The sequence below is a fragment of the Quercus robur genome, chromosome 11 (assembly GCF_932294415.1).
Source record: "Quercus robur chromosome 11, dhQueRobu3.1, whole genome shotgun sequence".
In the NCBI taxonomy this organism is placed as follows: domain Eukaryota; kingdom Viridiplantae; phylum Streptophyta; class Magnoliopsida; order Fagales; family Fagaceae; genus Quercus; species Quercus robur.
The window spans coordinates 18,331,481-18,359,359 of record NC_065544.1 but is presented as its reverse complement, the minus strand read 5'-3'; the positions used below and the strand labels follow the sequence as shown (position 1 = coordinate 18,359,359).

The following is a 27,879-nucleotide window of genomic DNA, read 5'->3' as shown; positions in this document are numbered from 1 at the left end:
AACCAACTACTTTAAAGAAAAACTATAAGTTTTGGACAGAACCAAGGTATTGCATAGTCTTCGGACTCAAACGTATGGGGATACCAACTACTTTAAAGAAAAACTATAAGTTTTGGACAGAACCAAGGTATTGCATGGTCCTCAGACTCAAACCTATGGGGAAACCAACTACTTTAAAGAAAAACTATAAGTTTTAGACAGAACCAAGGTATTGCATGGTCCTCGGACTCAAACCTATGGGGAAACCAACTACTTTAAAGAAAAACTACAAGTTTTGGACAGAACCAAGATATTGCATGGTCCTCGAACTCAAACCTATGGGGAAACTAGTCACTAGAAAATGGCCTAAGTCCTAGACAGAATGGAAATCCCGCGCGGTCCTCGAATCCCCAACTCTAAGGAAACTAACACAAATCGAGTGTTTAGACCCGGTACAGTCATACCTCGGTCCTCGGACCGGATGCCAAAAAAAGGGTTCAGGCTATGAGTATTGTCAGGAACGTGGCAAAGCACCCTAGTGCTCGACGACCCCCTCGGATAGTTCATTTTAGGTTACCCATTCTCGGGTGATCACCCCATATGCAATACAGAGCATTCAGCGGTTATTTCGGTCAGTCTCATATGGCTAACCTACTTCAAGTCGGCATTATTGTGCCCGTCAGTTTTAATAAGTTCAAAGTGATAGCTTTTTATTAACAAGGGTTTCGACCCTAAGTATTGTTCAAAAGAAAAGGACACCAACACATCCATTCACAAAATAATTATGGCAAAAAAGAAAGAACACGCAAAATGGGATAAAGTCATCTTTTATTAGACAAAGAAGTAGTACAGCGTACAATAAGGGGCTTAAACAAGCCTATACCAGAAGCTAAATACAGAAGCAAAAAGAAAAAGATACAGGGGAACGATAAATCCTTCAAAATTTTGCCCTAACAACAACTAAGCACGTCAAGATGGCACTAGTGATGGAAGAGAAGAAGAAGCAGAGGCAACTAGATGGCACCAGTGATGGAAGAGAAGAAGAAGCGGAGGCACCTAGGTGGCACCAATGATGGAAGAGAGGAAGAAGCAAGGATGCCTAATCCCCATACCAGCTCTGACTACAATCGAGCAGGTATCATATTAGCAGCGCTCGAGACAAAGCGGATGGTACCGACGATGAGAAACTTCAGTGCTGTCACACCAAAAATCTGATGTGACCTCCACCTGCTTCGGATTTTGGCTGAAGGAAGAAGAGGCTCCTTTCTTGCCTTATCAAGGGGAAGAAGTGTCTTGAGTCTTTGTCTCCCTTGCCCTAATCGGGCCATCTTGAGTCCCAGAGAAACCTAATGCTTCTAGAGAGGGTGTGGTCCCTTTACCCTCACCCTAGACTTGACCATATCACTCCCTAGGGCTTAGTCACACTGGTAGTGGGGACTTTGAGCACAACTGGAGGGTTAGGGATTTGAAAAGCTTGAAGGGTTTGTACGTAAAGGAAATGACCTCCCACCGTGCTTCTTATATGGAGAGCAAGCTTGACGGCATTTAAATCTGTACAAATCTCTATGAAAAACTACAAACGAGATAAGTCTCGCTCAATTCCCAAAGCAGCCTTCAGCCATTGGAATTGCGTCGCCTCGTGAAGAGACCTTATTAAAGGCCCGCCTCGTGTACCGAAACGGCAGGAGCACGGCGTGGGTAAACCAAAAGAATGTCTTACAATCTGGAGCGTGTTCCAAGCAAATGAAAAAGCTCTCGCATTAATGAAGGACAAGACTTGGCAAGTCGTGACATAGGCCCAATGTCATCAAAATCCTCCTCTCCGTTCGAGGAGCTAGACAGCAGGATTTTGAGGGGTTATTGTGGGGTCAGAGAATTTGTGATCCCGGCCCACTTTGCATTAGGGCCCAAGGCCTACACCGAGGATAGGCGTTGTCGAGGACATGCAACGGAAGTCCAAATGGCCTAAAGATACAGCCGAGGACGATTCTGTTCTCGGCATCCCAAGGCGCTCCTAGAAAAAAGGGCGAGTATGGTATAGGAACAGTTCAAGGAAAAGCTAGACACCTTCGCATTAATGGGGAAAGGACCCCTGAGCAGTGTGGCGACAAGGGACAAAGGAAAGACTACCATTATTGCAATTAAGTACTTTGCGCTTGACAGAGCAATATTTTTCAACTTTTACAACCACCCCCAATCACTTTGGGTATGGGCTGATAGGACAAGTATCAGCCCTAGAAAGCTGGACCTACACGTGGACGTTGGAGGGAGGGTAAAGGCTAGTATAAAAGGAGAAGGAAGCAATCCATAAAAAGGGGATGGGGGGCCAGGGCTAAGAACCAGAGTCACCCAGGCCGTGCCGAGGAGAAAAATCTTCTTGGGCAAGCATAGTTCACCCCTGTACAATCATTTCGAACACCATGACTAACCACTGTCCAATAACCAAGGCCTAGCCTTTTAGCCCACTCTCTACAAATTTATTATTTGAGCCTTTAACGTTCGAACCCAATAAACAAATCTGGGGCCGTTACAAATCGAGTCCTTACAACGTGTAATGTTGTTTGAAAATTGAAAACATGTATTTAAACATATGTACCAAACGGCCATTTTAGCACATCATATATTGCTACTAAAGTTGCATGCCTTTCACTTTGTAATCGAAAGCGACTCCAAGATATGCATAGATTCTATAGGGGCTCCTATTTATCAAGTTCCATGGAGATTGCTTAATTTTGTATTGGCAGTTAACTTTGCATTTGTTGATTTTGATTCTTTATCCTTAAGCTAGGTTTATCGTGAGGTGAATCTTAGAGTCTATAAATTAGCTAAATGGTATTGTAGTCTAGTCTTTCACAAAGATTTTTCATCCTGATTTGATAAAATTTAGGCGCAATTGCACTTTTAGTCCCTACATTTTGAAGTTTTTCCATTTTAGTCCCTACATTTTATTTTTTCCACTTTTAGTCCCTAAAACCAATTTACGCTTTCCGTTTTAGTCCTTTCCGTCAGTCAACCAACGGAAATAACTGAGGTGGCAGCCGGAACAATTAAAATATTATAAAAAATGCCACATCACCCTGACAAATCAGCATATATATTTTAAAAATTAATTTATTAATTTTAATTAAATAAAAAAATTAAAAACATAATTAAAAATAATAAAATCAAACCTAAACCCAGAAAATCAAATCCAAGAACACAAATTCAGAATTAAAAACAATGAAATCAAATGCCTATGAACACAAGAACACAAACCCAGAAAATCAAACCCAAGAACATGAAATTTATACCTAAATAAAAAAAATTAAAAACAGATAGTTTAAAAAAGAAATTAAATTAAAAGTAAGAGGATAGATTATGTTCTTCCTAGTTATCATGAAGAACATGAACTTAAATTAATCTACCACCACCACCATGCACGAAAGGAAAACCCAGAAAATCAAATCCATTCCTAAATCAAAACCCAGAAAATCAAATGCCTATGAACACAAGAACACAAACCCAGAAAATCAAAACCCAGAAAATCAAATCCAAGAAATTAAATCAAACCCAGAAAATCAAATCCAAGAACACAAGAACACAAACCCAGAAAAGCCAAGCCCCACCGTCCTTCACATCGACACAAGACACAGCCCCAACGTGTAACACAAACCCAGAAAATCAAAACCCAGAAAATCAAATCCAAGAAATTAAATCAAACCCAGAAAATCAAATCCAAGAACACAAGAACACAAACCCAGAAAAGCCAAGCCCCACCACCACCATGCACGAAACCCACAAAATCTGAATCCAAAAGGAAAACCCATCCCTAAATCCATTCCTAAATCAAAACCCATACTAAATTCTAACCCCAAAACCCATCGGAAACCACCCCAAATCAAAACCCATGAACCATAAATCAACCCATCATCAACCACAGTGCTTCAATCAATCTACCTCAACCAACACCACTACACCACAGAGCTCAAAATTTGTCAGGGTATAAATTTAATATTGAGGCGGAGGAGGTGGGTCTGCCATGGATAAAGGCTCAGTCTTAGTTTTGCGGTGGTACCGACATAGGAGAGTAGGAGGTGGCTTTGCGTGGAGGCATGGATCACTGCGGCGGTGGAGCATTGTGGGTTGTTTATTACTTTATTGTGGAGTAGTTGTGAGTGGGGTATGGGTTTGATTTCACTTGGTTGGGATTATTTCCGACTATTTTTCTTTTGTCTTTATACGATTTAAACCAACACCACTACACCACAGAGCTCAAATTTTTCTTTTAATTTAATTTCTTTTTTAAACTATCTGTTTTTAATTTTTTTTATTTAGGTATAAATTTCATGTTCTTGGGTTTGATTTTCTGGGTTTGTGTTCTTGTGTTCATAGGCATTTGATTTCATTGTTTTTAATTCTGAATTTGTGTTCTTGGATTTGATTTTCTGGGTTTAGGTTTGATTTTATTATTTTTAATTATGTTTTTAATTTTTTTATTTAATTAAAATTAATAAATTAATTTTTAAAATATATATGCTGATTTGTCAGGGTGATGTGGCATTTTTTATAATATTTTAATTGTTCCGGCTGCCACCTCAGTTATTTCCGTTGGTTGACTGACGGAAAGGACTAAAACGGAAAGCGTAAATTGGTTTTAGGGACTAAAAGTGGAAAAAATAAAATGTAGGGACTAAAATGGAAAAACTTCAAAATGTAGGGACTAAAAGTGCAATTGCGCCTAAAATTTAAGTAATATTTCTATAAAAAGAATAACTCAATTGCAATTGCAATTGTTGTGACTGTTTTTATAAATGTTCCATAAGTGAACAACTAGCCACCGTATTCATGAGACTACTTAAAGAGTTGAACAATTTAAAATTTATGTGGAGAAAGCAACTACTTTAAGCAAAAGATATGATTTGGGAATATATATATATATATACACACACATATAGACACACACATCATCGACCGATTAATAGTCAATCAAAAGTGGGTAAAGAGAAGTAATTAGTGATAGAGTTCTTTTTTTGTTCTGGTTTGTTGAGTATGGAATGTTTCAAAAATGTTTTTAGCCTTATTGAAGTTATTTTTCATCGGTCACAAAATAATCAATACTATCATTTTAATAATATTTTGTGTGGATTCAAAATCAAACTATTTTTGTAGGTCTTACTCTTGATTCATAGATGGCTCTTGTGAATATAAGTAGAGCCTATCATGAACACTTGGCAGCTTCATTTGCACTATAAATAAGCACTAAAATCTCTCCCAGCTTCACCAGTGGCAACTTCCTCAACTAGGGTGGGTAAAGATTAATTTTGACGTGACCATTAGACCTTTCTCCATAGCTATTGCGATCGGCAAAAATGATGTTGGTGAAATCATTTTAGCTCAAGCCTCCATATTGCCTCATTCTCAGCCAATCATTGGTGAAGTCAATGCTGTCCTCTTAGCTTTGAAATTGATAGTTCATTACCAGCTTAAGTTTGTTTAGTTCGAAGGAGACTCTAAATCGGTGATTGACAACTTACAATCTCCTCCCAACATTGCTCCATATTTTCTTTCCTCCGCTATGTTGCTTGTTTCTTTAGCTATAAAATTTGTTTCATGCTAGGATTTTTGTTTTGTAAACAGAAACTTGAATTATTTAGCCCATAGCCTTGCTTGTTTGGGCGCACATTGTAATTGGGATGGAGCTTTATCTATTCCATCTGTTCTAGTTTAGGTTTTTGACTCCATAGATAGAGATGGTCCAAGACCCTCCTCCTCATCTTTTGATTAATATATGCTAATAAGCTATCTCTGCGATGCATGGATAATGTTGTAATGTTTTATGTAAGATGATTTGGAGTTTTGTATAAGTATTATAGTATAATTGTTATAGAACTTTATTAGTAATAAGTTCATCATAAAAAGCGACAATTATAAATTAAACACACATATCCATTATAATTATTTAACTGAAATAATGAGAAAAAAAAAAACTTTAGAGGAATATTATAAAATAAAAATTGATATGGAATGTGTCCTTTTTTTTTCTCCGTAATTCTAAAACAAAATACACGTCCTAAACATCTACAGTCAATCACTTCATTTACAGAACCCACAAATTCGCAGTATCCTTAACATCAAAATCGTATTTGCCGTTGTCACTCAATATAAAATACAATCCCCATTTCCTTGGTTGTAGCCAACTCATACGAGTTAGGATTAGATGAAACAACAATGTTAGAGCTAGGTAGGTGTCGTTGAAAGATTGAAAGTAAATGACATCGTTTTTTGTTTGTGTGTATTTGACATGAAATGACATGAAAGGCTGTAGGTAGTTATATATAAAGAAATAGAAGTGTAAGAGATGAAAAGTCTTGAAACATTGAACTAAATGAAACAGAAAGTCAATATTGAAATTGCTCTTATCTCTTATGTGACACTTGAGAATATTTTAATTATCTTTGCATAAAATGTGTCATTTGACAGAATCTCATGTTTTTCCACGTGAAATCTCTATCTTATATATATATATTGATGTGTGTGTAAAAATTGCATCCCATTCATGGAATGAGCTTTGATCATTAAGAGGATATTAAATTCTATGCTATTTTTAAAAAAAAAAAAATCCATATGGAATTATAAATATAGGATATGTACTTAGTCTTGAACGGTAGAGGTTGAACCGGTTTGAAAGCCAGTACAGTACAACAAGCATATAGGGTTGAAATATTAAATGTATAGTAAACGACTACGCCCCTTCCAAGTTATTCCCTCAATCACCAAGAAAAAACTTCGATTGGAGGAAAAAAAAAAAAAAAAAAAAGGCGTTAAAATCAAAATAATAATGTTTTAAAAGAGAGCTTGGTTTTAAAAGAGAACCAATGCTATGCTGCACAATCACATGGGTCTTTCATCATTGTCTGTCTAATTGGAGGAAAATATTTGTTTTTACTTTTCAACGCCATTAACATTTCCTTCTTTTTATTTTTATTTTATTTTAATAAAAAGTTATCTCACTGACAATGAGGTCGGAAAATAAGACAATAATGATTGCCCACTGTCTCCTTCTATTTTATTTTATTTTATTTTTATAAAAAAAAAACAATATATTGATATCTCATTTCTATATTCTTTTAGCAGTGTGAACACTAGAGGTTTTTGTCTTGTCTCTTATGTCCCACCAATTTGGATGTTTTGGAGTCTGGACTATCAATACAAGAGCAATTCCACGTTAATTTAATCATTCAGCAAAAAAAAAAGATAATTCCACGTTAATTTAATCGTTTACTTTTTTGTATGTGTATATATATATCTTGCACTTTCATAAAAAAAAATATATGTCTTGCACTCAAAATCTACCTTTTAATGACATTTCCATGTCTTACAAATTGCCACTATAAATATGTATGTGTCATAATCAGGAAGTCTATTCTATAGTAACGCCAACGAGAAACCAAACAATATTCCCTTGTGCAACAGATCCATATAACATGCATGTTTATGTTAATGCAAGCAAAAAAAAAAAGTACCTACTTATGTTTCTCCCCTTTCAGTAATGAGCTTATGTCATTTCTTTGTTTTTGTTTTTAATGCTTTCTTTTTATTGACTTAAAATATCACAATTAATGGTATTTTAAGAATACTTAATAATTATCGATGTTTATTGAGTATGAAATAAGAGCACACACAGCCAAAGACGTCAAAATTATGTTTCCAAGTGCTATTCAATATAAATTAATTTCAACCCAAAATATTCTGTGTTTTTGTTGGAAGGTCTGTCAATATTTTTCTTTTATTTTTAATTTTTGGAAAAGTTGGCCCTATTTGGTATGCAAGTTTAAACATATGTTTTTAGTTTTTAAACAATATTATACGTATTTTCACATATTTTTTCATCCATATGTATTTCCAAAAAAACTAAAAACTGTTGTTTAAACACACGAACCAAATAAGGCCTTCTTTAGTACACACTTTTTTAATTGTCTCTAACCCTCGTTTGTTTGGCCAAATTGTTTTTTATCTCTAAATTATGTATTAATTACTCATAGAAATTGAGAATATATACAATACCACAATTACCTTTGAATAAAAAGTTAACTACTTCTGGGATTTTAGCCTTCCAAGTTTTGTTAACTTCTAGGGTATATATGTTTGAAATGTTGGGAGATGGATTATGGAAAGAGATGAAATGGTTAGCCTCCATCCAAACCTAAGGTTAATCTTGAAGGAGATTACTCAGGCTGCTTTGTAATGTGCTATGTTCTGTCTTTAATAAAAAATTTCCATTCAGCAAAAGAAAGAAATATTGAGAGTCAACAATTTAACCAGTGAACCTCTGTGGTCTAGATCATAACAATATAGCATGGGATTGGTATTTGTTACTTCTACTGAATGATCAACCTAAATTATTAAAGCAGAATTGGGCTGATGCTGATGCATCTTTTGGATTCAAGTCACTTTCTTGTGCAACCTACCAATGCCATTCCCATTCCCATTATCAATAGAAATTAATTGTTTAAATCACATCTTTTGGTTGGGTGGGTATGGTAGGTAACGTGGTTAATTGGAATATGAAACCAGGATATATAAATAGTGATGAAGACAGGAATCCTATGATTTTCATGAATTGAATCATCAGGACACTAATGATTGATTGCCATCAAAAATTGACTGGGCAACAAAAAACATTGGTAATGTTTCATTACATTACATTTAAGAAAGTAGATAGGTAGGTGTCGAAGCGATAATGGAAATGACATCTTTTTTATAAAGTTATTATATGTTTATTGTTTAAATCTCCTTTTCTCCTTCAAGTAAAATGCTGAGCAAAAGTTGGTTAAGATTTTTTTTTTTTTTAATTTTTTTGATATAAGATAGAATTTCTACTCTAGAATAATTTAAGTGTATATATATGTAAAGCTCCTTCCTGGAAACTTGAATCCCGCTCTTACCCCCTCACACCTTACAAGTATTTATATTTGTGGAGTGACCACCGCATCAAAGGTGCATAGTGGTAATTGGTTAAAAATTATTAATATAAGTTTCTCAAAAAAAAAAAAAAAAAAGAATTATTAATATACAAATAAGTAAAAGACATTTAATAAATTGAAAACATGAAACATCTAACTTTGAAAAATAAGATGTACTGTACGTTTGTTAAAAAGGATACATGAAAAACTGAAAGGAAAAGAAAAAAATATATAATGTTAAATTACAAATTACACTATCTAACTTTAATATGTTTTTTAATTAGTTTTTGAGTTTTAGATATGTGTGTGTGAATATATATATATATATATATATATATTTTTTTTTTTCTTATTTCAATTTTTAACTTCTATTCATTTTCTATGTAGTCCTTTAATTATTTTTTTTTTTTTTTGAGAAAGTAGCTCTTTAATTCATTTATTATATTCAATGCACAACGTTTTATTTTTTATTTTTGATAATTCGATAGCATGTGGTGGGAAGGATTTAAATTCCTAGATGTGTCTCCATTAGAAACACTAAAAAAATCCACAACATTAAGTGAACAAAATACTAAAACAAAAGGCAAGATTTGGGTGGAACTAAATAGAAGTATTAAATTGAAATTGTTAAAAGACTTAATAGGGAAAAATAAATCAAACTCGAATGTCTGAATTAAAAACATGTCAAAGTTAAATGGTGTGATTTATAATTTAGTCAAAATAAAATAAAGAGAAAATAGATTAAGAACAAGGAGATGGAACTTGGTTGCAAGGACGTGTAATAACAAATTTGTATAATATTATTGTATATGAGATACACTTTCCCCTAATTAACTATGATACAGATGCAAGATTTTCCCTAAATTTCAAAACTGATTAATAAATTCCTCAACTCTTAGTAGTAAGCATTGTGGTTCATATCATTTGGATTTTTATCAAGGTTGCATTTGTTTCAACATGAAATGATTTCAGATCGTAAAATATTTTCTGCCAAAAACATTTTGAGAAAAAAAATTTGTGTTTTGGTGTTTGATTGCGTTTCTAAAAATGCTCTAGTATCAATTATATTCAATAATATGGATTTTTTTTGGGTATTTTGCCAAAAAAAAATCTTTTTCCGTCTAATAAAAAATCTTACTAGAGAAGGAAGGGTTAAAGGATAGAGATTTGAAGTGATTACTTTTGTTTATTAATTTAGTTGTAGCTTGTAGGTTCAATGTGTTTTTAGTAAGCTAAGCACCGAGTAACCCAGTGGTAAAAAGAATAAGGATTTGTCAAATCTTTCCTCTCCCTTTGTTGCAACAATGAATTTAAAAAAGAAAAAGAAAAAGAAAAAAAGCCGACTTGAAAGTTGAAACAAGGGAAAACAACCAATGGAGTGAAATAAGATGAAACGAAGAAAGTAACAGTAGACAATGGACATGGAATTGGGCCAAGCACATTCTAAATTAAGTAATGTTTCTGGGCGACAAGTCTTCGGGCTTTTCACAATTGATAATGGTTGTTTGTGGGTTACTTCATGTTTAGTATTGGAGTAGTATTTCAAAGATTGCTCACTTTTTAGATTACTATTAGTATTTACTAGCATGTAGTCCGTGCTTACGCACGGAAATATTAACAATTGTGATGATAAGATGTTTATCTTAGTAGATTCAATTTCCACATTGAGCATTATGAATGGAAGTAACTTAACACCAACATTTAAAAATCAAATTGGACACATAGCACAAAATTAAATTACAATTAGAAATTAATTTGATTCAATTTGAATTCTAAAATTGAACTTCAACTTAATATAATATATATGATTATATTTTTGTCACTTTTAACAAATTAACAAAATCTTAATCCAGACACAGTAAAAACTACTAAAAAATAAGAACTAATCATTGAGCTTGGAATCTTCTTGGAGGCGCCAATGAAGCGCTAATGTATGAAAGTGTGAAGCAAGGAAGAGTGGGATTGAACATTGTGTTTGAACCCGGCCTTGCTCTAAAAAATCCGTAAGGAGGAGGAGAGGGCAGTGTGTGGATCTAGTTGGTAGAGGTTGAGAGAGGAGGAGACATGGGATGAAGATATGGAATTAGGAGGAGATGATGTTTTACTTTTATAGTCTTTCTCGTTGGACTCCTTGGTTCTGGTTGTGGGATTAGAAGAGCTCCAAACTCTATTGAGATCACCCATAAAAGTGTGCAGGTGAGATGTTCTTGCTTAGGCCAATGAATATTATTATTGTGGTTTTCTTGGCTTCCGTGTTAAATGTTAATGCATCATTTATTTGGGCACAAAAATTAGAAAATTTAGATAAGATACATGACACAAAATTGGAGTCCAATTTATAATCTTCATGAAAGTGTGCAGGTAAGATGTTTTTGCTTAGGCCAATGAGCATTATTATTGTGGTTTTATTGGCTTCCGTGTTAAATGTTAATGTATTATTTATTTGGGCACAAAAATTAGAAAATTTAGATAAGATACATGACACAAAATTGAAGTCAAATTTAAAATCTAATTTAATTTTTTTTTTTGAGTTTTGGTTAGGACAAGTGGCGCAAAATTGAGAATCCAATTGAAATCTAATTGGATTTTCTCTCTGCTTCACCTATTATTATATATATAGATTACTCGCAAATGAGTTACGTTTGAAAATAATTGGATTACTGTGAATTTTTATTATTATATTTATTTATAAACTTCAGCGTTTAGAATGAACTTGCAGTTTTTAATCGGTTGGTATGAATAATCTATGCTATGATAACCAATATCAAGATCGATAGGATTATAGGACCATATATAACATAAAATAGTAGTTTTTAACCCCCACAATTCAAGTCATTCAATTGGTGAAGGATCCGCTAAAAACTTTGTAACTCAACTCACACATTTTAGTGTTTTCAACAAAGACGTCTATGGTTCAAATCTCTTTTCCTCAACAATTAAAATTTTTATTAAAAAAAAATGATGAAAACCTCTCTTACAAATGAGATAGTAAAATTTGTAAAAAAAAAAAAAAAAAAAAAAAAAAAAAAAATCTGCCTTTTGGTTTTGGCTCACACATTCACAACTAATTGTTAAAAATAGAAGGTAAGTTGCTTAACTGATTTCAATTAATATTTCAAAAATCTCAGCCATTATAATTTACTGATCTATTTGTAGAATTTGGACTAATTAATAATTCAATAATTATATAAAAGAATGGAAAGAAAACCTTATAACTTATAAGTCACACGTGCAACAACTTTATAAATCCCATTGCAACTCTCTCTTTCTCTCTCTCTCTGGGGTTAATCTCATTATTTTCTCTTATTTGAGTATTTTTTACATTTCTATCATACATACATGAATATGAAATCATCTTTATTAAGAGTGTTTGGTAGGAGTGGTTTTAGAAATGATGGAAAAGACTGGAGAAAATAGATAAAAGACTATTTCCACTTATTTGGTAGGAGCGAAAAGAGAGAAAATTGGTTTTTTTTTTTTTTTTTTTTTTTTTTTTTTTTTTTTTTTTTTTTTTTTTTTTTCTCCTAACTCACTAATGCTTAGGTTAGAAGTTGATTTGAAACCATCTAACCATTTGATATTGATTAGATCCATGATTTAACAAATGTTGGGGGTCATAATTAAGAATGTCAATCCTTAATACAAGTTATTGATTGTATTACCAAGAGTTTTGCAGTCTATTGAAACTTTCTAGTCTTTTCAATAAAAACATTCAAAGTTCAAATTCTTTCTTCCCTATAGTAACTATCAAATTCTATAATTGAAGAAAATGTCATTGTATAGCACACTCAGATAATTGATCATGATGTTATTAATTGTGGTTGATTTTAGGATAAAAAAAAAGTAAGTCTGGTAGCACAACTAATTTCACAACTTTGCTACAACTTTGCCATATGACACCTCATGAATAGTAGAATCATGGACTCACATGGACCCATCATTTTATTTCCATCATTTACAACTAGCTATTTAGGCAAGTTGTGGCAAAAATAGTGGAAATTGTGGTGACACAAGAGTTACTCATCAAAAAATAAGCAAAATATAATACATTTTGTTAATGATAAGGTTGCCAGCTCAAAATAATGGTGCTGTGTAGCTGTGATGTAGTTGCATAAATTCAAATTTGAATCAAATCTGTGTAGCAGCTTTAAACAGATATTTAAGTTCTTGGTTTGAATTGCAACAGAGTTTTAGATTGAGATATGATAAGATAGGATATGATAGAGTTATGTATATTTTGAACTTCCTTTGTATTTGAATTTGTATAGTTATATAACTCTATAAATAATGAGTCCCAAATCAGATTGGATTGGATTTGCAAATTATATCAGATAACTATTGTCTTTACACATTTTATTGAACACATATGTATCTTTCAATTTGTTACATAGATTTTCTCAACATTATTTTATCCATATATAATTAATTATCTCATGCCCATTTTGCTATCAAAGACATGCCATCAGCACGAGAAATTATAAGGTACTAATGGTGGACAAATGATGTGGTCCACCATTCCAGTAAAAAACTTCCACTTGTTTAAAATTGTGAAGTTTTAAATAAAAACTAAATACTGACTCAGCAATTTTAAATAGGTGTGAGTTTTTTACTGGAATGGTGAACAAATGACATGGTCCACCATGAGCATGTTATAATTTCTCCACCAGCACCCAAAAGAACGAGAAATTATAGGGTTCTCTGGTGGACCACATCACTTGTCCACCATTCCACAAAAAAACTTCTACTTGTTTAAAATTGCTGAGTTAGTAATTAATTTTTGTTTAAAAAAATTTTCTAACTAACAATTTTAAATAGGTGGAAATTTTTTAGTGGAATGGTAGACCACATCACTTATCCACCATGTGGATCTTATAATTTCTCCAAAAGAACAGCCACAAAACATTTAATCTGGAGCTTAATGCTAGCTTGCAACTTTGGAGCCATAAAATCTGCAGAAAGAAGATCAACCAGAGCCATGTAGATCAAAAGGCCCGCTGATGATGCATTAAGTAGTCCAACGGTGATCAAAGCACTAGTGCTATTTTCTTTGTACGTTTTTGACAACGCAATCCCTATGGCAACTCCAAATGGGGTTGTCACTGAGAAGAAGAACACCATAATTGCCTTCTTTAATAGCTTGTATTCTGCCTGTATAAGAACAATTAATGTAAAGAGAATTGTTTGAGTGAAAGTGGTATTTTATAAGTCAAGTATATGAAATTAAGGAATAAGATAGACAGCTTAGAATTTTAAAGGACCTGGAGAATGCGACCACCAAGACTCATCCCTTCAAACATTATTTGATGGAAGCAAAGTGCAGCCACAAGACCTTTTATTGTACTAGTGTTGTTTGAGGCACCTAATGAAAGCCCTATCACAACTGAATGAACAACAATTCCCAGTTCTAATACCTGCATTTCATTTTATAATAAAAACATATTCTTTTGAAGAAATCTACAGGTTTATGTAAATTGTATCGAGAGTCGAGAGGGGATCTGTGGTGCCTTTTTTTTTAGTGTTTTGTATTCAAAATGGTAACTGGTAAGGTATCTAAACACACATACCAGCTGCTTGCTTGTAATAATAAAGTAGAAAGTCTTCCACCTCCGGCATATTTTAAAGAAAAAATCCTTTCGACATTGCATATGTTAAATGGATTTTTTTTTTTTTTTTTTTTTTAAGAAAAGAAAATGCTAAAGTCGAGTTTTAATTCAATCTTATATATGCATAAAATATAGGGATATATTTTGTTACAAATTTTATTAATTTTTATTGTATCAATATTTTAAAAATCTTTTAGGTGAATTATATGTTTTACTAATTTTGTTTTAATATACATGTTAAATTTTATGTTAATCGAATGCCTTTTTTCTTCTATCCGCTTCATAAAATTTTGTTATATATGTATTTGAAATACCCTCTTATAAACTTGAATCTCAACTCTTACCCTTACACCTCATAAGCACTTATACTTGTGAACAGTGACAGAGCCAAAATTTCACTTAAGGGGGGGGGGGGGCAAGATTAAAATGAAATATTAAAAAAAAAACCTTAAAAAATATTAATCATACTAATAACAAAATAAATAGACAAATGTAATTGTCATACAAAATTTACCTAGGTTCAATTAAAATTTTATCCAGACTTATTTTTACGCTTACAATTTTCTATAGTTTAAATTAACTACAAGTATATATTTCATATCATCAAAATACAGAAACAAAAATAACCAATTCATAGTTTTTAACAATCAAAGTAAGAGATTGGTCTAATATATTAAGCTTAGACATCTAACATGATTCCTTAAAGAAATTGAGAGAAATAAATCAATTTAAAAGCATAAAGAGTATAGCAATATATGTGCAAAGTTGTATTGTATACACATTGCAGGACATATATTGTTTTTAAAAATTTATTTTCAAAGTATTTAAAATTAGAAAAAATGCTAAAAGTACTACAAGTAATACTACATATAAAAGTTACAAAATTTGATGTGTTAATAAATATGATTGCTTTAAAATTTTGGTTTATAACAAAAATCTAGATTTTGAAACTGAAATGTCAAGAGATAAAGGAGAAAAACAAAGACATTGGAGGCTTTATTATTACCATACAAGGACATTAGGAAGGTTTATAATAATAATAATAACTAGTCGCTAACCCGTGCGATGCACGGGATAGTTTTTAAAAAACATATATATTTACTTTGCTTAGAGAAATAATCACTTGAAACAAATAAGAATTCACCTCTATTTACTATGGCTCAAAACATAAAGTATAATTTTATTTGAAATGTAATCAAACATTAAAGGAAACTAAACAATTGTATATCAATTATTGCAAAATATCTAGATGAACAAAAAATAATAATAATAAATGAATGCTTAGGAAAATATTCCATTTAATATTTTTTGTTTATTCATCTTTTGACTTATTTAAAAAATATATTCCTTATACTTTGTAATCTAGAAAAGTAGATGACACTCATATTCTACATGAGCACAATATAAAGGAAGAAACTCGTAACAAACTTTAGGGATAATAATTTAATGATTTAACTATTTTTAGTGATAATTTTATAACTAAATTCATACAAATAACTTATAAACACTCCCTCTCTCAAAAACTTTAAAAACTACTATTCAAGCATAAGTAAATAAAGATACAACTACCAAAATAGCTTTCACATAAATATTTTGAAATTCCCAAGGTCTCTATACACAAAGACAAAACAAATCTCCAGTGTACAACTTCTAATCTCCACTTGAAAATATTATCTACAAAATAAGAGAATTCATACCTAAAAAATAATTCATTTAGAAGGAAATAAAAAGAATCAATATAAATTTTCTACTATTAATGGAGGCTTGCAATTAGTATGCACTTCCCTCACTTTACCACTCATGTGAAACAATAGGAAGAATACTTTGCATAAATCCATGAACTACTTATACTCAGGAGACAAAGCAATTATGAAAGATACCATTTATTTCAAAAAAAAAAAAAATAGGAATAATCATAATGAATCAAAAAGCAAGCAATATGGATGGCTTAGGGACGATGATCCAATATGTTTTGAAAATATTGAACATCAATGCAAGAACCTATTTGTGACTTTCATTAAACATTACATTTATCATGAATTCTATCCAACACATGCTAGAAACTTTTAATTCAAAAACTTTTCACAACTAAAGAAAATCAAATATGACTACAAACGATGTGAAAAAAAATTTAAAACTTTATCAGCAAAATATATTAAAAAACAAACATAGACCAAATACAATAGAAATTGATAAGGAACTTCATTAGCACAAATTTCCAATCAAAGCTCGAAAGCGTACGAAAATAAAGAAAATGCTAAATGTACTACTAATTTTACAACAAAAGGCTTAGACAACTAACTTCAACGAACAATTGAAGGAGTGACATTTCATAACTTTGTACAAATGAGTCGTTCTATCCACTACAATGACAACTTCAAATTCTAAAGCATCATCCAAGATGTTGGATTTATTAATGTAGTATTATACAAAACATGAATGATTCCAATTCATGGGCAACTAAAAAGGCATAATAGATGCGTCTAATGAGGAAGACATGAAAAGAAAAAACGTTAGCTCAAATTTTATTTGCCTTAGTCAAATGAATTTGATGTTGTTCTAGATAGAGAGACTTTCAAAGGATGTTACAAACCCCAAGAAATTGCACATACAGTCTAATTAGATACCGAAAAATTCAAAGAAAAGACAAAAGAAAAGAACCAATTTATCTTTAATTAGATACAGATCCAAACCACAATTCTTCTAGCATGCAGTCTGAATGCATAAGTATAGAAAATCAGGACATTTTGGAAGTAGTTTAACATAGAAACAACTTTGAAATACAAAATAATTTCAACTTAAAATACATAATGCTATGATGTTAATTGTTTCATTTGGTCATAATTGGTTGGGTTAACAGCATTTACTGTAGCATTTTGTGCTACATTAGGGCCAAGGCTAGTCCAATAATTTTCTTAACAGATTTGTGAAGGACATAACAGCTTACACTCATGATTCTTATATTTGAATTCAGTCAGCTATTCAACTCAAAGTTTTGTTGACTTGGGTAAAAGTGACTTAGAGTAATTAAAAATATGTACAATTCTCCTACTACATAGCTCATTTATCTTTAGTTGCGCATGCTTAAATATCTAAAGCATTTAAAGAATGTAGATGTCAGTGGTACTGAACTCTTAACTTCCAAGGATTTGTTCACAAATGATGGAAATATTATACCTGAGCACTTATTATCTCTAACTAATGCATAAATCATTATGAAAATTGTAATTCTCATGCCTATAGTGGTTCTTTTTTAAGAGAACCATCTACAGCTCACAACATCAATGGAATAAGAATAACAAATTCTAAAAAAATATAATTATGCAGTAAACAAAGAAGGTACCAGATTACCAATCAAAGTGAGTATTGGCTTTGCAATGCCCCATCTTCCCTTTGCCCTGCTCTTCCTCATTTATTGGCCAACAATCTCTTCTTTTTTTCTTTTTCTTTTTTTTAATATCAATTAACACATGTCAGAACAAAAATAAAAACAACAAAATTGAACTTTCTGTGATATCCTAGAACATTAATAGTGAAACTAAAACAGATCCAAATATTTTATTAATAGTGAAACTAAAACAAACCCAAATATTTAATTAGACTGTAAAAAGGGGGAAACTCAATATAGATCAAACCAAAAAAAAAAAAATCCATCATTGTTTCTCATAAAAGACCTTAAAACACAACAATTTTTTCCAACATACTCAAAATATGTCTTTACCTGCACATCACAGGGTCCAATTGTATCCTTATGGCCTGCAGAATCTTGATGAATAATGCCTCCCTAAAATGCAAAAAACCCAATTTTAATTTCTTTACAATCAAACCTGATAATAATCAAGCAATTGAATAGCTTTGTGACAAACTGTCCCTATAACATGTATGTGACTGTCAAAAAACTTTCAAAACAGAAATAAAATCGCCACAAAATGCAAAATAGCAGTAGCCCCAACAAATCGAAAGATTATATTACCCATTAAACTTGTTTACTGTTTCATAATGTACAAAACTAACTTATGTTTACAATGCCAACCGACATAATTGAAATATACAATGGGCTGAAAATTCACAAAATTAAATCCAAAAAAACTGAATAGAAAATCAGAATTATAAAGAGAGCAATAAAAATTTAGAATTATAAAGCAAGCAAAAAAAATTTCAGCTGTGAGTTGCGTTGTAACAAATAATCCCTAAAAAAATATTATTTATAATATAATATAGGGTTATGGATTCCTAATCGAATTTGGTTAGAATTATGGATTCCTAATCAAAATACAATATAGGGTTATGAATTCCTAGTCAATTTTGGTTACCTTAAACTGAATAGAAAATCTGAATTATAAAGCAAGCAAAAAAAATTTCAGCCGTGAGTTGCATTGTAATAAATAATTCCTAAAAAAATATTATTTATAATATAATATAGGGTTATGGATTGCTAATTGAATTTGGTTAGGGTTATGGATTCCTAATCAAAATACAATATAGGGTTATGAATTCCTAATCAATTTTGGTTACCTTAAACTGAATAGAAAATCAGAATTATAAAGAGAGCAATAAAAATTCAGAATTATAAAGCAAGCAAAAAAATTTCAGCCGTGAGTTGCATTGTAACAAATAATCCCTAAAAAAATATTATTTATAATATAATATAGGGTTATGGATTCCTAATCGAATTTGGTTAGGGTTATGGATTCCTAATCAAAATAGGATATAGGGTTATGAATTCCTAATCAATTTTGGTTACCTTTGCCAACTGACATAATTGAAATATACAATGGGCTGAATAAATTCAGCCGGAGTATAATGCCCAGTTTTGATGGCTGTCGTCAGTGCTCAAAGGTAGAGATCGGTCCTTGTGAGTAGCATCGTGGAAAGATCGGTGATGCCTTCTTTCTATTTTGGACCTGACAGTGTGGGCATGACTTCTTGGCAAGATTGATTTTCAGTGTTGGGTTTTGGGGAAGAAGAGGCTAGAAATAGAGAAGAGAAAGGAACGGCAGGGGTCTTTGTTTTGGAGGAAGAAGGAGATGGCAGGGGTCTGCGTTTTGGAGGAAGGAGGTTTGTTTTGGAGGTAATGTGCAAAACAGCAATGCAAAAGAATTGTATATAGTTAGTTAGGCAACGTTTGAAACAATAAGGGAAAGTAGCATCTCGAGTCTTTAAAACTCGAGTTTCATGCGAAAAAAATTTCACCTATAGTGGCGTTTTTAAGCCTTTCAGTGACGTTTTAAAGCCCTATAGCGGCGTTTTCCTGAAAATGTTTTTTCTTAAGTACAGATTTATGGAGACCTATAGCAGCGTTTTTATTCAATTTATGGAAATCAAGTCTTTAAAACTCGATTTTCAGCTTAATTTTTTTCCACTTTAAACTAATCCACATACAAATCGAGACTTAAAAACTCAATTTTTATCTTGGAACTCGAGTTTTAGACACTCGAGATGCTAGTTTTCAATATTATTTTGAAACGTGACAATTAATTAAATTTTTTAATATTTATTGTTATTTAGAAAAAAAATTCGTTTGTTTTGTATTTATCGTGTTTTGGAAAAGGTATTTTTTGCATTTATGTTTTTTTTTTTTTTTTTTTGGTTTCAGAAAAGTTTTTTTTTTTATCGTGTTTTGGAAAAGGTATTTTTTGCATTTATGTTTTTTTTTTTTTTTTGGTTTCATAAAAGTTTTTTTTTTTTTGTGTTTATGTTTTTTTTTTTTAATAAGTATTGCGCTGACGTGGAAAACTGTAGGAGCTTCAAAGGCTTCGGTTTTATATATATATATATATATATATAGATAATAATAATACTAATTTTTGTAAAAAATATAAGACCCATCAATTGAAATGTTGTGACTATATAAAATTAAAAAAAGGCGTGAAAGAATGAAAAAGGATCAACACTAAAAGTGCCGTGACTTTTTTCTTTTCTAAACAGGTGACTAGATTTCACAAAAAAGGAAAAAAGAAGAAATGATTTCATGAATAGCGTGGAAAAGATAAAACACAGCTTTTAACTCCAGTGTTGTATTTTACAGTGTTAGGAAATCTTTTTTTCCATTTTTTTTTGGTGTCAGGAAATTTTTATAAATAAATAGAGAAATAGAGAAATATTTTTTGTATTTTACCATGAGAGAGGGGGGTAGAGCTTTTATGGTTACTGAATATTAGCAACTATAAGGTCTTTTAGGTGGAGGTAGGGGGGCAGTTGCCTCCTCTCGACCCCCCTAGCTCTGCCCCTGCTTGTGAAGTAATTTTTGTGTCAAGTATGCGTGGTGATGAGAACAATTAATTTAAAGGAACCTAAATATATTCTTACCATGGCTACCACATGATAACGTAAAAGTTGTGAGCCTCCGGTACTTATCCCTACCTTTATAACTACTTGATGGTGAGAATGCAAATGCCCCATGCTCGCCACTGCAATTACTTGCTCTCCTTCATTCACACTACTACCACTACTATCTTTATCTGCAGTGATAAATCCGGCATTACAATAATTCCGGCTATAGATACTAGTGGCCATGGAATCCACCATTAGTGTTACTATTGCAGACAGCATAGCCACAAAGCCTGAAAAGGGGAAGTTGTGTCATGGGTTGTGTTTAAGGCAATTAGACCTCAACATATCAAAAGAGTCAGGCAAAACGTGTGTCTCTATATGTTATATTAATTACTCAAGGAAGCTCCTCAAGGTGTTTATATTCCCAACAAGTGGTATCAGAGCCTATGGTGGTGTGCAGCAAAGGTGGTGAGTTGTTCATGGTTCCTACCTAGCGGGGAAAGAAAAAGCCTAAACAGCCCAGACACAAAGATCTTGGAGAAAAAAAAAAAATAGCCCAACAAATGAATATTGCTAATGGTGCAAAATAATAGTGTGATGCAAGGTTCCCATGGACATGGTCGTGCGGGGTTCCCATGGATGTGCGTGTGGGTTGACACATGGTTTCCATGGATATATGGCGTACGAGAGACTCATGGATGATGCATTGATGAAGTGAAAAGCCCATTAAGCAAGAGGGAGTGAGTAGGACTTGTTCATGGCCCATAGAGAGGTCTTGAAGCCCACAGAGAAGCAGAGACTCACACGTGAGGGGAAGATTGTTGGGTTATACGTGTGAGTGAAATCCCACATTGAATAAAGTATTAATATAACATAATTGAGCACATACCCATTGGGCTTAGGCCTTTTGAGTTAAAGTGTGTCTCTATATGTTATATTAATTACTCAATGAAGTTCTTCAAGGTGTTTATATTCCCAACAATGTGCATGAACCCGGTTGCGAGTATAATGCCACCGGCGAAAGACTTAACGATAATAAATAGATCTTGATCGGGCTGTAAGGCTTGGACTGAACGTGTAACACTAGGTAATTAAGCTCACGCCAATCATACTAGTTACTAAGATGGACACAATGGCTATGTTCTTGAGGGGTAATGCAAGACTTGGATTCTATATTGCATTGGTCGGACTCTGAAAGAGCTTGTGGTATCATCATGAAGATGGAGATGAGCTTGGAAAGTGAAATGGCCATTGACTCTATCCTGCAAGATTGGTCTCTTGGGCTTAGCTATTTAGCATTTCATGGAGCGATGGAGATGAGCTTGAGAAGTGAAATGGCCATTCACTCTGTCCTGCAAGATTGGTCTCTTGGGCTTAGCTATTTAGCATTTCACGGAGCTTCTTAATATATATAAAGTTATTATTATTCTTCTTAATAAATATATATAAAAAAACTAAATTTATCCATATAATACTAGAATATTATGGGTGTTACGAATTTATCTATGGTTCAATTATAAATTAATAACATGATTGTTTTGATGTTCTTAAATGTAATGGTGATGTAAACTAGTGCGTCAGAATTGAAAATTTATAGGGATGAGATCGTTAATGGTGTCATATTCACCTTTAGATTAAAAGAAAGAAAAAAATCACCATAAAGTGGCTTTTGACTCTTTCAAAAGGAAATTAAGCTTGAGTTATTATCTGAGAAAATCTTAACTTTTTTGAAATTAAACTTGAGTTGATATCTGAGAAAATATTAACTACTTTTTGACAGGTCACAATAAGGTGATAAAGAAACCATAAATCTCAATAAAAAAGGGTAGACTATTATATTTTGAAAACGTTTTGATTTTATTCTTGCACCCACTTGACATGAAAACTAACCATCGAAATCTTATCAATCTTGAATCCTTCGAGATTTTAGGTCTTACTAAAAAGATTCTAAGTTAACCATCGAAAGTGGCTTTTGCCTCTTTCAAAAGGAAATTAAGCTTGAGTTATTATCTGAGAAAATCTTAACTACTTTTTGACAGGTCACAATAAGGTGATAAAGAAACCATAAATCTCAATAAAAAGGGGTAAACTATTATATTTTGAAAACGTTTTGATTTTATTCTTGCACCCACTTGACATGAAAACTAACCATCGAAATCTTATCAATCTTTAATCCTTTGAGATTTTAGGTCTTACTAAAAAGATTCTAAGTTAACTACAAGGATTAAGCACTTGATTTGAAAGAAAGAAAGGAAAAAAAAGAAGAAGATTTAAGAAAGGAGCAAAGGGCTTCATGTTTTAAAAAAGAGGAATATGGCTTCCATTTGCTACTTGCATTTTCTTTAATTAATGTTTCAATTAAAGTTATAAATTTCTTACCATCTTTTATTTTATTGACGTTGTGAAGGATTTTTCCTTAAGCTGTGTTCCTTTACAATTTTCCTTCGGGGATGTATTAGATCTAATACATAGATTTTAATTTATAAAATAAAAAGGGTCAGAATGCAACTTTTACTCCTTAAATTATATATAGATTTCAATTTCATCTTTGAATTATCGAATTTTCAATTTGGTCCTTAAATTGTTATCCTTACCTTAATTGTGCTATTCTTACTACTCAGAATGATAATTGGTGATGTTATGTAGCAAATATTTTGTTTACATATGTTCTTACTTTTTATAGTACTGACCTAAGATGTTATGCGATATGCTGGTCTCATAAAATAAGAAAGTTTTAGGGTCATATTTTGTATAATTTAGTAATGGTAAATTGTATCTAAAACATGTCCAATTATACTTTGAGTTGAAAGTCTTTCGTGTTCTAGCTAGAATTTGTTGTTGAAAATCAAGTTGAAGTTGCAAGCTCGATTACAGGCTCAATTGCGCACTTGACCGATCCAACATCACTTAAGCCTGACTGCAGTCTTGATACTACTCGACTGATTGAGAGGGATTTTTTTTTTTTTTTTGGTATGGCAATCTAGATGTCTGCAATAACTAGAACTAGCTGCTAAGTATGCGTTCATACGTGTGTTCAGAGGCTCTTATATTTTTTGGGCAAATTTTAATAATTTGCATCTATTATAATCTGGAATTACTGCATTTTCCATCACAAAAAATTCCTAAGGATGTGATGAATATTATATATTTGTGGATAAAATAATTTTTTCACTACACCCCTAAGTTTTTTTATGATTGGAAAATGTAGTAATCTCAAATTATAATGGATGCAAGTTATTAAAATTTATCTAAAAAATAGAAGAACCTCTGAGCACACGTGTGAGCATGTGCTCAGAGGCTAGTTTATAGGATGCACTTGTGTATTTCCAAAACTCATATCTAGGTAATACAAATTTGATTAAAAATTTAAATCAATGCTTTCCATTACTGAATTAAGAAACAACAAAAGTGACATATTTTGTGGTAGTTTATAAAAATCTGATGGTAGATAACAAAATATTATATGGATTTGCAACAATTAAAAAAAGAAAAAAAAAAGCAATAGATGAACTTTAAATAAATAGCAAACACTAAATAAAGCAATTATTTATTTTATAAAACAAAGAATTACTAAGGAGCTGTGCATGACTGCATGCAAATTTTAACTTCTCTTACTGAACTCAACTAACGCCAAATTGTGATGCTTTGGCCTTTATGGAATCCACTAAAAAGGTCACCTTGTATTAAAAAGAAAAAAAATTATATGAGTTAAATTTGTTTTATGTTTTTGGACATTGAAACAAATACATGGTTGTTGTGTTTTTTTATTTTTTGACCATGTTAGAAATTAGTGCAGAGAAAAGTCTATAATTAAAAGGGAAAAAAATACAATGTAGAGAGATGTGCGGAAAAAAAATAGTTCAAACACCAAAATAACACAATAAATAAAATTAATAACAGTAAAAATGACGCACCAATTCTTAATTATAGCATGCGTAAATTTGTAGTGATTAGTGGATTTAGCAATCATAAACAAATTCTCCAAAAAAAAAAATAATAATAATAACGATACCTTGAAGAAAAATTACATACCTTTTAGTGAAATAAAGCAAGGTTTGTAGAACAATTTTGATATAGCACTCAAAAGACGTGTTTTTCTCTTCTAATTTTTGGCGTGTTTTTTTTTTTTATTTAATTAAATCACACGCATGTTGCTTTTATATAAAGAAGTAGTTACTTGACAGAGTTTGGTTATCAATTAGGAATAGGAATAGATGTAACAAACGATTGAGACTGCTGACAAAAATTCTATTTCAATTAGGAATAGAAATAATAGTTCTTGTATGTGCAGTGAAGAGTTTTTTTTCATTTATTATTATTAACTACTGGGAAGAGTTTGTATTTGTGAGAAGTTCAGCTACTAAGAGGTTTTTGTTTGTAGTGGGTGGAGAGTGTTATTTCAACATGGGGGAGTGTTTTTTGTTTGTATTGGGATTTTTTTTTTTTTTTTTTTTTTTTTATTAGGTTTTTTTGTTTTACTTGATCAAATTTTTAAACGTGTTGTGTTCCACAAATTTCTACAGTTTTTATACTTTGAATTTGAAACAAAATAATGGGTGGCCGGGGTAGGTTTTATTAAAAAGAACATGGGATAGTATTTCAATGCAGAAGTAGAAGTAGTGTTTCAACGTGGGTAGGAATTTATTTAGGAGAGAATTTACTATTTTAACCTCATTTTGATTGGAATTTATTTAGGAGAGAATTTACTATTTTAATCTCATTTTGATTGGTTTAAATTATTTAAATTAAGGGTATTTTTTTACAGTAAAAAAGGAAATACATAACTCTTCAAATCCTCTTAATATATACAAATACAGATAACCATGCATCATTAGAAGCAACAATATAATATTCCAATTCACAATCCAAAAATATTTGAATACAATAAATATATATAAAATACATTTTGGCTTAATCTTGGTGCCTTTTAAGATGATATAATTACAATTGAATATGAAGTGTATGATCTTTTACTTTATTTTTAAAAATGTATTTAGTTTGTTTTGGTTTATATATATATATATATATATATAAAATGTTAATTGAAATTTTCTTTATTTCTTTTTATTTTTATTTTTTGCTAAGAAAAAAAAAAGTTATGCATTATTTCAAATGTCAAATGGATATAATGAATATTTTTTTCTATTGTATACATCCACAATAATAAAATTTATGAATCCTCTTTAAGCTAATATTTTATAGCTTTTCATGCCTATTAATTTTTTGATAATGAAAATCAGAAGCTATATATAGAAATGAAGTATATTTGTTTCAGATTGAGACAAACATAATTAAACTATTTTTTTCACAAAAATTTGGTGCTCTCCAACCTTTGTTATTGATTAAAAAATGAGTATTCATACACACAATATGAAAGTTGTTTTTCAATATTGAACTTAATGGTTGATTGTACTAAGGGACTGGAAGAATAGGGAAATTGGTTGTGATGATGTTCTCTCAGTATAGGGAGCTATTTAAGTTTGGTATCTACTATTTTTCTTCGAAATAATTATTCAAACAAATATTATCATTCAGTATAGTTGGAATATTCCAGAATCTTGGGAACCCAATTAACAATCAGAAAAACAAGGAGAGAGAAAAATTGGGGGTTGAGAATTGAGAATATTGTTCAATTTGTTGCATGTGATATTCTATTTAAAAATGCTCATTAGTTACATGAACTAATAAATTTATAATTTTATCTAACAGATAAAAACAAAATTTTGATTGAAAAATAATTGTTTCATGATAACAGCTAAGAATAGGTTTATCATTTTATTTTGGGTGAATAATTAGAAATGACTAGTTTAGTTTCCACACGATGTACGGTGCAATTTATTATTAATTTTCCCTAATATTTCAATAAGTTGTACAAAAAATCTTGTAATTTAACTGATTGACACCTCAATTTCCAATAGAAACATTCAGGATTCATATTCCCACCCCAACTATCGATGTATAAAAAAGATATTTCAATAAATTTCATTGTAAAAAATCGTAATCTTTAGTTATTTTATATATAGAAAAAATAAAAATACACTAAGAGTAGTATAGTGATTTGATCATACTATATATATGTGTGTGTGTGTGTGTGTGTGTGTGTTTAAAATTGAAAATTCATGATATAATATCTAATATAGATAGACATGTTTCATATGCCTACTAAAAAATGCATATATCCTTCAATTTTTTTTTTTTTTTTACATTCTTGATTGTGTGATACTAAAATTCCCACCCCCCTTTCTTTGTTGGACATAGTTTTAATTGTTGCAAAAACAACTAAATTTGAGTAAAAATGCCATATTTCAAATCAATTGTTTCTTACATAAAAAAAAACCAATTGTTTCTCATATAAATCTTACAAAAATGATATTAAAATTTCATTATACTTAAAAGAATCAATAAAACAAAATAAGCATATTTATTATATTAGTATTCTTTCTAATTGCATATAATACATACTATAGTGTTAGTTCCACGGACACACGCAAATGAGTTAGGAAATTTAAAGGATTAAAATTAAATTTACTGAATTGACAAATATTTAATTTTTTTTAATGGTTTTTGTGACAATTTTTGTCAAAGCAACTAAACATGAATAAGAATGTCATATTCTAAATTTATTATTTTTATTCCAACTAAAAATTATTTTCTATATAGATTTTATAAAAATAATCATATAAATTCATTTAATATAAATAATTAATGCACAACAATAGATAGTTAATATATGCATTTATCTATTGGCTAATTCAATGAACTAATACTTTATTATAAATCCAAACTTTGTTGAAGTAGAAAACTAAATAAAAAGAATTTCAAGGAATGCACCATATGGCACAACCTCATACTCTCTAACATAAGATTTCTACTTTTATATATATTGATTGGTTGATTGATTGATTGATTAAATTACTAATAAGTGCAGTAATTTCTTAGTGTCAAGGTACAGTAATTTGTCAGACGGCTCTAATAGAATTAATCTTGTCCTACATAGAGACAAAAAATTCTCAGATTTTGGTTACTATCTAATAATCTATCTCCAAACTCCTTAAACAACAATAAGTCTAACTTTTTTTAGT

The 27,879-nt window shown here is 31.1% G+C and overlaps 1 long non-coding RNA gene and 1 pseudogene across 1 annotated transcript; both read right to left on the bottom strand.

The window, feature by feature from the left end:
* Window positions 1-13,352: 13,352 nt before the first annotated feature.
* Window positions 13,353-22,010, bottom strand: LOC126707171 (probable zinc transporter 10; annotated as a pseudogene).
* On the bottom strand, window positions 17,235-19,585 carry LOC126707172 (uncharacterized). The gene is made up of 3 exons (XR_007648850.1): window positions 19,269-19,585; window positions 18,246-18,308; window positions 17,235-17,970 (listed from the first exon to the last, which is right to left on the bottom strand). It is a non-coding gene; the product is annotated as an uncharacterized LOC126707172 (long non-coding RNA).
* Window positions 22,011-27,879: the final 5,869 nt, after the last annotated feature.